The sequence below is a fragment of the Schistocerca piceifrons genome, chromosome 2, assembly GCF_021461385.2.
Source record: "Schistocerca piceifrons isolate TAMUIC-IGC-003096 chromosome 2, iqSchPice1.1, whole genome shotgun sequence".
In the NCBI taxonomy this organism is placed as follows: Eukaryota; Metazoa; Arthropoda; class Insecta; order Orthoptera; family Acrididae; genus Schistocerca; species Schistocerca piceifrons.
In genome coordinates, this window is record NC_060139.1 from 32,679,802 (window position 1) to 32,692,264 (window position 12,463).

The 12,463-nt window shown below is 43.0% G+C and overlaps 1 protein-coding gene and 1 pseudogene across 7 annotated transcripts in view; both read left to right on the forward strand.

Moving 5' to 3' along the window:
• Window positions 1-12,463, forward strand: part of LOC124774959 (inward rectifier potassium channel 4-like) — a 675,359-nt gene that overhangs the window by 255,524 nt on the left and 407,372 nt on the right. The gene's annotated exons all lie outside the window — the stretch shown is intronic.
• LOC124778173 lies at window positions 2,035-2,135 on the forward strand (annotated as a pseudogene).

The following is a 12,463-nucleotide window of genomic DNA, read 5'->3' on the forward strand; positions in this document are numbered from 1 at the left end:
ACTGAAAGACCTGAGTCGAAACAAGGCCCCCGGAGTAGACAACATTCCATTGGAACTACTGACGGCCTTGGGAGAGCCAGTCCTGACAAAACTCTACCATCTGGTGAGCAAGATGTATGAAACAGGCGAAATACCCTCAGACTTCAAGAAGAATATAATTATTCCAATCCCAAAGAAAGCCGGTGTTGACAGATGTGAAAATTACCGAACTATCAGTTTAATAAGTCACAGCTGCAAAATACTAACACGAATTCTTTACAGACGAATGGAAAAACTAGTAGAAGCCGACCTCGGGGAAGATCAGTTTGGATTCCGTAGAAACACTGGAACACGTGAGGCACTACTGACCTTACGACTTATCTTAGAAGAAAGATTCAGGAAAGGCAAACCTACGTTTCTAGCATTTGTAGACTTAGAGAAAGCTTTTGACAATGTTGACTGGAATACTCTCTTTCAAATTCTAAAGGTGGCAGGGGTAAAATACAGGGAGCGAAAGGCTATTTACAATTTGTACAGAAACCAGATGGCAGTTATAAGAGTCGAGGGACATGAAAGGGAAGCAGTGGTTAGGAAGGGAGTAAGACAGGGTTGTAGCCTCTCCCCGATGTTGTTCAGTCTGTATATTGAGCAAGCAGTAAAGGAAACAAAAGAAAAATTCGGAGTAGGTATTAAAATCCATGGAGAAGAAATAAAAACTTTGAGGTTCGCCGATGACATTGTAATTCTGTCAGAGACAGCAAAGGACTTGGAAGAGCAGTTGAATGGAATGGACAGTGTCTTGAAAGGAGGATATAATATGAACATCAACAAAAGCAAAACAAGGATAATGGAATGCAGTCGAATTAAGTCGGGTGATGCTGAGGGAATTAGATTAGGAAATGAGACACTTAAAGTAGTAAAGGAGTTTTGCTATTTGGGGAGCAAAATAACTGATGATGGTCGAAGTAGAGAGGATATAAAATGTATACTGGCAATGGCAAGGAAAGCGTTTCTGAAGAAGAGAAATTTGTTAACATCGAGTATAGATTTAAGTGTCAGGAAGTCATTTCTGAAAGTATTTGTATGGAGTGTAGCCATGTATGGAAGTGAAACATGGACGATAAATAGTTTGGACAAGAAGAGAATAGAAGCTTTCGAAATGTGGTGCTACAGAAGAATGCTGAAGATTAGATGGGTAGATCACATATCTAATGAGGAAGTATTGAATAGGATTGGGGAGAAGAGAAGTTTGTGGCACAACTTGACCAGAAGAAGGGATCGGTTGGTAGGACATGTTCTAAGGCATCAAGGGATCACCAATTTAGTATTGGAGGGCAGCGTGGAGGGTAAAAATCGTAGAGGGAGACCAAGAGATGAATACACTAAGCAGATTCAGAAGGATGTAGGTTGCAGTAAGTACTGGGAGATGAAAAAGCTTGCACACGATAGAGTAGCTTGGAGAGCTGCATCAAACCAGTCTCAGGACTGAAGACCACAACAACAACAACAGCAACAGAAAGATTCCATAATAGCAGATTCCAGTAGAAGATTCAGTTTCAGTTTGTACGGACACGCCTAGTTACGAGTTAACAGGTGTAGAAACGTAGTTTGTCTGCTGATTTGAGCGAGCGCAGGACTACTTTCGAGATGTACGCGCCGCAGCCTGTCTTTCTCGTAGGCCTCGCATCCCAGCTCCCTTTAGCATTGAGCTGTGAGACGCCATATTGGCAGTCAGTTCAAGCCTTTACGTATATATGTCGTTTCTGAGCACTAGAAAATTGAGAATCACTCGAAAACCCTTTGTTAACTGCGTGATTCGTTGCAATAAAATAGAGAGGCATTATATTCGTGGTAGAAGAATTATTGTAACTTGCGTATTATGAGAGTAAGTCATTTGAAGGTAGCGACACACTGAGGATCCACTAAAAACACATTGTTCTTGGTGCAATTTGTGACAATTAAATTTCAGTTAGTAACATAGCTACGATTACAGGATTTAGCAAGTAGCAACCATCTTAGGATTGGCCACAAATGAATCGTTGTCGCTTTAGAGACGTACTTGCTTCGGCAGTGCATATACTAAAATTCGAACGATGCAGAGAATATTAGCATGGCCCCTGCTCAAAAAAGCGTAGTGAGTAGCGTTGATGCTTCATGATCAGATATGTGTTCTGATGATGGTTCGCGTCTCGCCAAGAGTAAATTTTTTTTCCTAACATTCGCGTATATAATAGGTTCTGACGCTTAATGTCAGTTTAATGTAAGTATATACTACAATATTTGATGTTGTGTAAATAGAAGTTCACCTTTTTTTGAGGAGTGAGTTTGTTTGATTGGCTTAATGTACAAGACAGCTTGTGCTACTTGTATAAAGATATTTTGTTCCTTTTTACTTTGAGTTTCTTAATTTACATGTTATAAAGATTGTGCTACTGGGTAGGAACAGTGATAAAGGAAGAATGACCTTAGGGTTTTACTAAAATGTGGGAAAGATTAAATTTTGTTTATCTTATGTGGAGAACTATCGTAAATTTGTGTCGCACTGTTTGTAATGGAACTTTTATAAGTCTGTGTCCTTATTGGTTGGACATGGTACTTTCCTTTTTGTCTTAAAAACATGTACATGGATATTGAAGTTTTTATTTGAGTATATTTCATATAGAACAACGTGACTAGGATATGAACAATGGAGGAAATGTGCGTTTTAATAGAGCTAACGTGGGAATTTCACGCGCGCCTGCTGAGTAAGACAGTGTGATTTACGAACTAGAAACATCCCTCAACTGCCGCTGGAGTGCGTTGCGATCGCGTATACCACGTTGGGGCCCACGTACCGTATGCACAAGTCGCATCGTTCCTGAGCGTTCAGCAGCACGTTGAACTTCGCACGCTCAACATTAACGTTCGACAGCACGGTCCGTGTGCCGAACGGCTTAAGGCTACTTTGTATCGATATTAGTGATTTTCTTTCTTGTCACGCACATATTCGGCGAGGGAGCAATGACTGAGCGCATGATTCTGTACTCGCACTACTCTCTTTTATCTTGTTCTCCCGTTTCTTAATGAGATACATGATAGTAGGAATTAAACCCTTCACAGTCTGTCTCTAAATTTACCCAACAGGTCGAGCGAGAACAAAATTATCTTCCTTCCGACTTTTCCCATTTTAGTTCCCCGAGATTGTTTGCTACAATGTTCTACATCTACATACCTACTCCGCAAGCCACCCTACGGCACGTGGTGGGAGGTACCCTGCACCACTACCAGTCATTTCCTTTCCTGTTCTACTCGCAAATAAAGCGAGGAGAAAACAATTGTCTATATGAGTCCTACTTTCTCGTATGGTATCTTGGTATTCTTTGTACGCAATGTATGTCGGCAGCAGTGGAATCGCTCTGCAGTCAGCTTCAAATGCCGGTTCCCTAATTTTTTTTAAATAGTTTTCCTCGAAAACAATATCACTCACCGTAAAGGGATTCCCAGAGAGATCCCGAAGAATCTCTGTAACACTCGCGTATTTCTCGGTCCTACCGGTAACAAATCTAGCAGTCCGCCTCTGAATTGCTTCAGTGTCTTCCTTCTATCCGACCTAGTACGGATCCCAAACACTCCAGCAGTACTCAAGAACAGGTTGCACTAGAGCCCTTTTTGCAGTCTGCTTTGAAGATGAACCACACTTTCCTAAAATTCTCCCAGTAAACTGAAGTCGACCATTCGCCTTCCGTGCCACAATCCTCGTTCCATTTCACATCGCTTTGCAACGTTACGCCCAATGCTCAAACGACGTGACAGCGTCAAGCGGGACACTGCTTATGCTGTATCTGAACATTAATGATTTGTTTTACCTACTCATCCACATTAACTTACATTTTCCTACATTTAGAGATAGCTGCCATTCTACATTTAGAGGTAGCTGCCATTCGTCATAATATCTATCGCCTATACCGAACCAGTGCGACTCCAGCAGCCCATCTTTGAATCCGTTCGATGTCTTTTTGAAAATGACTCCAAACACTTGGACAGTACTCATCCATTATGCGCGATCTTGTTTGCGATTTGGTTTACATACGCCCTCTCCTTTCCCCGAAGCCTTCCAAAAAAATAAAGTCTTCGATTCGCTTTCCCTGCTACAGATCTTACATTTGCTGTTAAAACCTAGTATTAGCCCTTCAAATTTAAGCAATATGACGTGACTCAAATGTTAAATACACATTTTCCAATCCGAGAGTGTAGGGAACTTACTTTCTTGCTATGGGTAAAATTATTTATCATTTATCCACATTTAAAGAGAGCTGGCATTAGCTAAACCAAGTGTGAATTTTTTCTGTATTCCTACATACGTCAGATGACAGCACACTGATCAAAAAGAACATTATGAGCACCTACATAACAGCCGGCATGTCCACCTTTGGCACCGATAACAGCGGCTAAGCGTAGTGACAGGGAAGCAATGAGGCCTTGTAAGGACGCTGGAGAGAGCTGGCACTACATCTGCACACACAGTTCACCTAATTTCCGCAAATTCTTGGGAGCGGATTGATGAGCTCTAATGCCACGTTCAGTCACATCCCTGATGTGTTCGATTGGGTTCAGATCCGGCGGGCTGGGGGCCAACGCATACATTGGAACTCGCCACTGTGTTCCTAGAAGCCATCCATCACTCCCCTGGCCTTATGACATGGCGCATTATCGTGTTGAAAAATGCCACTGCCGTCGGGGAAACACTATTGTCATGAAAGGGTGTACGTGGTTTGCACCAAGTGTACCATACTCCTTGACTGTCATGATGCCTTGCACGAGCTCCACTGGATTAATGAATGTCCACGCGAATGCTCCCCAGAGCATAATGGAGCCGCCGCTAACTTGCCTCCGTCCCGCAGTACAGGTGTCAAGGAACTGTTCCCCTGGAGGACGACGGATTCGCGCCCTCCCATCGGTTGATGAAGAAGGTATCGAGATTCATCAGTCCATGCAACGCTCTGTCATTGCGCCAACGCCGATGGTCACGCGCCCATTTCCAGTCGTAATTGCCGATGACTTGGTGTTAACATTGGCACGTGCATGCGTCGTCCTCTGAGGAGGCCCATCGTTACGAGTGTTCGGGGGACTGAGTGCTGAGACGCACTTGTTCTCTGCCCGCCATTAAAGTCTGACGTTAGTTCCGCCACAGTTCGCCGCCTGTCCTGTTTTACCAGTCTGTCCAGCCTACGACGTCCGACATCTGTTACGAGGAGTGGCCGCCCAATCCCACGACGTCTTGACGTGGTTTCACCTTGGTTTCGTCACGTATTGGAGATATTCACAACAGCACACCTCGAACACCCGACAAGTAGTGGAGTTTCCGAAATGATTGTGGAGAGCCTCCGGTCCACCACAATCTGCCCTCGGCCAAACTCAAATAGATTGCACGTCTTTCCCATTTTACATACAGACAGCACTCTCTCTGATGCTACACGCACCGTGCATGTGTCTGACTAGCAGTCATTCCTCGCTGATTGACGCTGTTATTGCCTGGACGCGATAATACCGATAATAGGTAGGTAGTCATAATATTCTGTCTGATCAGTGTATCTCGTTGTAGGCAATGGCATTGTGTGCGAACAACGCAGTGTATAGCTTAAGTATACTGAGATTGTTAGTGGTCCACTTATACTTTCTTGAGGCACATTCCATGTTATTTGTGTTTTTTCTCAACATACACGGTCCACTACAAAGCACTTGGTTCAATTAGTCAGTATTTAATCGACCCAATAACATATTTGCGAAGATACTCTGCGTGATCATATATTGGTTATTATTCGACAATATGATACACTTTCTAAAACCTTCCAGAACTCTTACAAGAAGGAATCTATTTATCTGGATCTACTGCATATTATTTGAACTTAGGATATGCTCCAGGATAGTGCAACAAACAGACACTGGCGATATTAGTCAATAATTATATGACTTATCTCTTTATTCTTTTTGTAAATAATACTGTCCTGAGTTCTTTTCAATCCCGCTGGTGTAATCTCAACGAAAAAGGTTTTCGGCAAATACGAGCTAATGGGGGCTAATTTCGCGGTGTATTCAGGGTAAGCGTACAGTGTCCAATATGTAAAATTGTGCACGTGCTTTTGAGATGTTCGTGTATATCCTAGACGAGTTATCTAAACGATAAAAGAAACGCCCTCATGTCAAACAACTCTTTGCCTACGAATGGCGGACTTCCGTTACTCCTTAAGAGCGTTTCCCGTCTCTTGAACATCGGTAGGTCGGTTGTGTCATTGGTTCATTGCAAAATCGCCACTGATCTGGCACACCAGCTAGTGAGACCGTAACTTTGAGATGTCTTTTACAAACATTTATGTAAATTACGACGTAGTTTGTCACTTCCGCCTCAGTTGCAAAATATGTAAACGAGTAAAGATATAAATACACACAGATCAAAGTTTACGATGCGGTAAATAAACTTTTCAGAAACAGATGTCGGATGTTAGTTACGGAAATAGAAATAGCAAATAGAATTAACTTCAAACAATTTTTTTTTTTTGGAATAATTATTAATTTCTTCAGTACGATTGAATATTTTATCTATTATCATTCGTGAACATTTCCTAAACGAACAAGTATTCTTATGTAATAGAGCACACACACCGAGCCGGCCGAAGTGGCCGTGCGGTTAAAGGCGCTGTAGTCTGGAACCGCAAGACCGCTACGGTCGCAGGTTCGAATCCTGCCTCGGGCATGGATGTTTGTGATGTCCTTAGGTTAGTTAGGTTTAAGTAGTTCTAAGTTCTAGGGGACTAATGACCTCAGCAGTTGAGTCCCATAGTGCTCAGAGCCATTTGAACCATTTGAACCACACACACCGAAAAGTAAGTAATGTTTTATCGCGTTCCAGAAACTGTCTTCACCGAGTGTTTCAAGCCTGCTGTCTTTCTCCCCGTTAGGTCCAACCGCTTTAAACTATTTCATCACTGAAACTTCCTGGCAGATTAAAACTGTGTGCCTGACTGAGACTCGAACTCGGGACCTTGCCTTTCGCGGGCAAGTGCTCTACATGCAGGAGAGCTTCTGTGAAGTTCGGAAGGTAGGAGACGAGGTACTGGCAGAATTAAAGCCGCGAGGACACGGCGTGAGTCGTGCGTGGATAGCTCAGTTGGTAGAGAACTTGCCCGCGAAAGGAAAAGGTCCCGAGTTCGAGTCTCGGTCCGGCACACAGATTTAATCTGCCAGGAAGTCTCCTACCAGCGCACACTCCGCTGCAGAGTAAAAATCTCATTCTGTATTTCATCACTATTTTATATACAGCCAGCGAATTTCTGTATGTTTATCGCATGATCTCTTGCGTTGGAATTGCGGGTTAGAGGTCATATAAAGAAGAAACTTGCATTTTCTGCACTGTTTCTCTATTTGAGATTCAGTTCGTGGTCAATGTCATGTCTGACTATGTTCACGTTCGTCTAATCACACTGTAGGAACATTAAAATATTGTCTCGCTGAGACTTGCTCTTGCTGCATCGCGTAATATGATAATCTATGCTACGCAGCATAACCAGGACAATATCTTGCACTGAACAATCATCAAATAATAATTCAGTCTTGGGCATGTTTTAGGAAGCATCACAGCATTTGCCTCAAAATAGCTAACAAACCCATTAAAAACTAAATCACCATAGATCTTTCGGAATATGAGTACTATGCCGTAAACAGTGGGCCACGTCGCTCCTTTTATAAGGCGAGTCACAGGCGGATGCGACGTGGTTGGCAAACTAACGACGTACCGTTACACCGACCAGCGTAAGTGTAGTTTTAAATCCTTTTCCATATTAATTGCTTTCATGGGGCAATTGCCTATTTTCTTATTAAAAAGACGTCATTTGTAAAATATGAAAAAAGTCGATATCAAACTGTTGATAAAAAATTAGCATGCATCTTAAATTGAAAATATACTATATGTTGTATTTTATCACGCACACAAAATACATTTAGTTTGGTATATCGATATATATATATATTGACACATAAGAAATAATGCAAATGAAATTTCAGAAAACAGTAACTACTTTTTTATATCATTGTATGGAAGACAATTATGGGTTGTCAACAAACTGTACACTTCATTTCGAGAGCTTGATTTTTGTCTGAGTTGTAAAGCACTGACGACATCAGTGACCTACACTGTCTTAATGAGCATATTTCAGTCGTACAACGTGTCATTTGTCGTAGCCAGCTTGGTAGGTGCAAACAGCCATGATAGCATCCAGAGTTCATTCAAAAACCTCCTCTGCTTGATTTGGAAAAAACCAAAAACGAATTAAACATAGCTACAGTAGTAGGATGATGTCAAAGACGGTATTTACTTCCATTATGATGACATCTGTCAAGTTAGCCATTACTCGGCTTAATGTGGGCCTGGAATACTCATTTCTTTAAAAAATTGTACCATGTTGATGGTAGAGCTGGAATGGGGAAATCTCTTGTGAATAAATTTAAAGCATAGAAGTTTCAGCGGTCAAAAGCGTACAGAATTGGGCCTACCGACTAATAGAAACATGTAAAATGATCCAGAGAATCTAATTTTGTAGTGTTCCCTAAATAAGTTTGTGTTCTCTTAGGGAGAATGTGCGTATTGTATAATGGTTTGGACTGTCGTGACGTGGCTTTCGGGAACTCTGTGGTCGCACCTTTCCACATCTGTGGAAACAAAATCTGCTGCTGGGTAACAATACCGTGTTGCTCCACCCCTTGCGCTATAGCCGCTTGGACCTTCTAGGCGTTCTGTTCATAAGTTGGTCGAGACGTTTCTGAAATGGAATGGTCATATTGCGTTGATGGCCAGGAGACCCCTTCTGTGGTTGTTTAACCACCTGATTGAAATCTTTGCATTTGACGCTACTTTGGAGACATGCGTGCCGATTAAGATGAGGTTAAATGATTGGGATAACACAAATATTTAGACTCCGAGCTGAGAAATCTCCGACCCAGCTGGAAATCTAACCCTCGAGCCTGCGACTGAAAGGCAGCGACGCTAGCAGGAGGACCACGAGCTATGGACCGAGAAATTTTTACTCAAATGTGATGCGACGGCATCTCTCGTGAGGCTGTGCAATGAGGGTTGCAGCGATAACACAGGTCATGATTCAATTGGTCCCAATCACCCTCAATCGGGCTTACGGCAGTAGATACCGAAGGCGTTTCTGTTTCATAGAGTCCACCCTTCTGGTAGGAGGTGTTTACAGAGTTCTCCTTCATTATCGTCTTGAAAGACGAAACTTTCACCGGAATGTTGACTGGAAGGCCTGGCAATAGGATGGATAATCCAGTCTCGATACAGCGTGGCCTTCAATTATCCCCCATAGCGGTGAGAGACATCCGGTATCCATATATGATACCGGGCCGAAACATGACAGACTCACCTCTCCCCTCATCACTGACCACCACCGCCGATATTCCGGTAAAAATCAGACTCCTTTGGTTGCCACGTCATTAAGCTGGTGGTCGTATAATGTTATGCATCTGCCTGTGAAATAAAACTGATAACAAATATCCAAATTAGACTGAGGTATCTGCGACATCTAGGTACATCAGTAAATCGATGGGTACAATGACAATGACAAGTTTTTCGTTTTGATGAGAGAAGAAACAAAAAACAAGAAGTTATGTACGGTGCTCCTGCAATACCAGGAAGGATAACAAAATATGACATTTTAATTAATGTATGTACACAATGTGGTAGGAAGAAGGCATGTATAAATTTGTAGGTGATTCATAGGTATACAAGGTGTGAAATTTAGTTCGCAGGGCTGCCACCTCTGGCAACGACAATGGTCCTGACACAGCTGGGCGTCGAATCGAATTGAGTTTGGATTACAGATACGGGTACGTCATTGCATGCCGCTTCATCTCTATGATTATCAGTCGTAGTGGCTGGTGACTGGTGCTAAGTCATGACCAGATGTTTTTACTGGCTGAGAGGACTGGAAAACGCTGAGACCAAAGCAACAGTCGAACGCTCTCTGTATCGAGGTAGGCAATGGGCAACCTTGCATTATATTGTTGAAACACAATGTCACGGAGACAGAGCATAGCACCTGCCGTCACAAGTGAGAAAGGTAAAATCCAAGTGAGAAAGGTAAAATCTGTTCTCTAAATTACCGGCTAAGCGAACCAGAGGTGATCAGATTGTATACCGACTCGCAACCTACACCATAAGCTAGGTGCTGTGCTTGTTGGACTATCTCGAATGCTGTATGGCAACGTTGGTTCTCCTTGGAGCCTACACACACTCGTACGTCCATCAGGATGCTGTAAGCAGAGCCCGGGTCGTTTGAAATGACTACATGGTGCCACACCTGTTTGCCGTCTTGTCGCTGGTCTGTCTCCAATGACCTGGTTCTCGATTGGATGTCAAACACTAATTTTCCTTCCATTTTGTCGCTGGACATAGTATTATCGGTAGGTCACACTCTACCAGCGCGGTAAGGAAAGCTGCAACGTTTTCGTCGTTCTGAGAGTCCATGATGCTCCCGATAGCGTCGTACTGTCGACGTGGATATTTATCTTGTTGCAAACAAGCAAATATCCCAGTTCATTGTACCGCTCTGGACGCCTGAGAGGGGCGTGAGGGCCGTTTTAGATTCTGCATGGCATTATGTACGGTCCTCCTGAAGAAATTGATTTAATATTCGCACGACAATCGTGGGATCCATACAAACGTAACTGCATTATCTGATAAGAAGTATCCAAATATCTATTAAAAACTTAAAAACTAAACTCCGTCCGAACAGGCCACGAAGGCCCCACGGCACCGACCGGCCACCATGTCATTCTAAGCCCATAGGCGTCACTGTAGGCGGATATGGAGGGGCGTGTGGTCAGCACACTGCACTCCCACCCGCATGCCAGTTCCCGAGACCGGAGCCGCTACTTCTCACTCAAGTAGCTCCTCAGTTTGCCTTTCAAGGGCTGAATCCACCCCGCTCGCCAACAGCGCTCGACGGACTAGATGGTCACCCATCCAAGAGCTAGCCCAGCCCGACAACGTTAACTCCGACGGTCTGACGGGAACGAATGTTACCACTGCGGCAAGGCCAGTGGACATTAATATGGAGTGTGTCCACCCTTCGCCTTTATAACAGAGTGAACTCTGCTGGAAACACCTTCAGGGAGATATCTGAATGTATGTGGAGCAATGGCAGCCCATTCTTCCTCGAGAGCCGAAACCAGAGAAGGTAGTGATTTAGGACGCTGGGATCTGGAGCGAAATAGACATTATAACTCATCTCAAATTCGTTCCATTGGCTTCAAGTTGGGCCTGGGCTGGCAAGTCTGTTTCAGAAATGTTGTTGTCTACAAACCATTGCCTCACATACGCTGCATGGTGCATTGTCCTGCTGATACAGCAGCTATACTCTGCGAACTGTTCCTCTACTGTAAGCAGTACACAATACCGTAAAATGTGTTAATATCTTTCAATAGTTAGCGTTTTCTTAAGTGGAACAAGCGGATAACACCCTAACCACCTTAACCACGAAAAACATCCGCATACCGTAACGCCACATCCTCTGTACTTCACTGTGCGCGTTTCACGAGATCGCAGGTGACATTCTGCTAACATTCGTCAAATCCAAAGAATTCACATCTCTCGTTTCCAGTCACCCACTATCCATTGGAGTCGCTCTTTACACTACCTCAAGGGTCTCTTAGGGAGTCACATTAGAAACATTCGACTTGGGCAGCTTTAGAAGGTTTAATTTTTTTTTTGTTTTTTGTTTTGTTTTTGTGGGATCTGAAATTTAAAAACCTCTCTCACACCGGCCTGATTTAGCTTCACTGATCAGGATAGTAAAAAACATGCGTATATTAAGGGAATTTTCTTTCACAAAGCAGGCTTATCACATTCACACAGTTCAATACTGTTCTATCCTGATTAAATTAAGCTTAACTTAAATTCCATAAGGCAATGAAGCAATTTCGAAGTCTCGGTGCGACGAAAATTGTCAGTCGATCTCCTGAAAACATTTGTAATAACTATTAACTTTCGGTGATCACATGGGGAAGGGAAGACCGGAGATCTGCTGATAAGACCGTGTTAGCCCATTTATTGAAAGTAATAAACTGGATATCTTGAGCGTACGAAACGGCAGGTTCGTCCAGTGTAAATCAAACGTTCCCCACTGATCCCGCGCAACACAGCGTAGTAAGCAGACACTGTCAATAATAATCCGTTAAATAATACGCGAATACACTTACTTTACTTTAGTTCATGTATTAAATTCCTTCTCATACAGAATCTCATCAAGATGGCGACTAGCTCAACAATACCTAGATATACATCTTCATTCTCTCACAGCTAATCGGCAAGATCTGAATCCTTCTTTTCATAAAAGAAAACGTAGATAGCAGAGAAGCTATTCCATGGACTAAATGCACGCTCCAAGGAATAATAGGGCTTGAAACTACTTTGTACTTTGCATTGATAATCATCGTAAATTAA